Source organism: Rhagoletis pomonella, unplaced genomic scaffold (assembly GCF_013731165.1).
Source record: "Rhagoletis pomonella isolate Grant_MI unplaced genomic scaffold, Rhpom_1.0 Rhpom_scaffold_00001, whole genome shotgun sequence".
In the NCBI taxonomy this organism is placed as follows: domain Eukaryota; kingdom Metazoa; phylum Arthropoda; class Insecta; order Diptera; family Tephritidae; genus Rhagoletis; species Rhagoletis pomonella.
In genome coordinates, this window is record NW_023458555.1 from 13,251,182 (window position 1) to 13,252,867 (window position 1,686).

Consider the following 1,686-nt stretch of genomic DNA (forward strand, 5'->3'; position numbering starts at 1 on the left):
AATGGAGTGTGCTACAAAATTGCATACTCTAAATATTTTTAAGAAAATAAGAACCTCGAAATTTTTATGAAATTTTCTTGATTTTTTTTTTAAATATTGCACAATGTTTGAAACTTGGATTTATTCGGTCTTTGTTAAAGAATTAACTATACTTTTATAAAAAAATAACTAAACTAAAATAAACGAAAAGATAAATTGTTAAAACTTGTCATTATGTGGTGGGCTTATGATTATGACCCCTGGTGTATTAATAATTTTAACAAACATTTTTTTGACGACTTCAAAAATTTTTGATGTTTTCGCACATTTATTTGCAATCACTAAATTTCCTGGTAATTACAAAGTTTTGCAACGTAAGAGAACTTTGAATTTGTTCGCTTGATCAGACTCCATATTGCATCCGTTATTTTGAACTTTGAAATTCTGTAAATTTAAAAAACAAAATATAAATAGTTAAAACTTGTCAGCATGTGGTGGGCTTATAATTATGACTATATTATGTTATTAATTTTAATAAACAACTTTGAGACGATTTCAAAACTTTTTGATGTTTTGGAACATTTATTTTCAATTACTAAATTTCCAGGTAATTACAAAGTTTTGGAACGCAGGAAAACTTTAAAATCTTTCCCATGACCAGACATTAAATTGGATCCGCCATTTTGAACTTCGAAATTCTGAAAATGAAATGCAAAAACATAAATTGTTAAAACTTGGTGTATTGTTAATTTTAATAAAAAATTTAAAGACGATTTCAAAAATTGTTGATGTTTTCGCACATTTATTTACAATCACTAAATTTCCTGATAAAATTTCCATACAAAGTTTCGGAACACAGAAAAACTTTAAAATTTTTCGCAGGACCAGACGCCAAATTGGATCCGCCATTTTGAATTTCGCAATTTTGACAGCCGATTCGTAATTAGCGACCCCGAAACCCCTTTGCGAAAAAAAGTCTATAAAGTTTCGAACTTTGGCCGCACTTTTGGATTTCGGCCGCACTGTGTGGCGGCGTTATTGCTCGGTGTTTTTCCGAAAACGACGGCGAGACCTGCAGACCTATATGAATACCTTTCTTATTTTGGACCAAATTGAGCGATATGGGTGGATATGGTCGTGGATGATATCTATCTACTTGTGGGGTTTTTGAAGTCGTAGGTGCCTGCCAAGAAGCCACAATCGGCAATCGCCTTAAAGTAAACATACTCCGGGCCATCGCTCAAATTCAGGCGAATCATTCAGCAACTGTGCCACAGAGCAAACATAAACTATGTACATATGTAAGTAAAATGCAAATTGTTACACTAACTACGCTGCTGCTGCACTGGATGGTGAGAAAATCGAAACAACACCAAATGACAGCGCAAGATGCACTAGCAGCAAAAACTCCCAACCGGCATCAATGAGCATTTGTCGGAAACACTCACGTGTTGATGATGGTGGCAAGGCAATGCTTCACCCAAGTACTCGTACATACATACATGTACGTAAGTACTATACAAGTAAGTTACTTTTACTTTCTGCAACTTTGGCAGACAGTGCCAGTGGGTCGACCGAAGATCCACGGCATTCGAAACAACAAATGTACATTTATGCAATAGTTAGTTAAAAGTTTATAAGTTGATATGCCACATACATATACCTAGTCATCGATATCGAAGTGACACTTATGCAGGCTGGTGCATT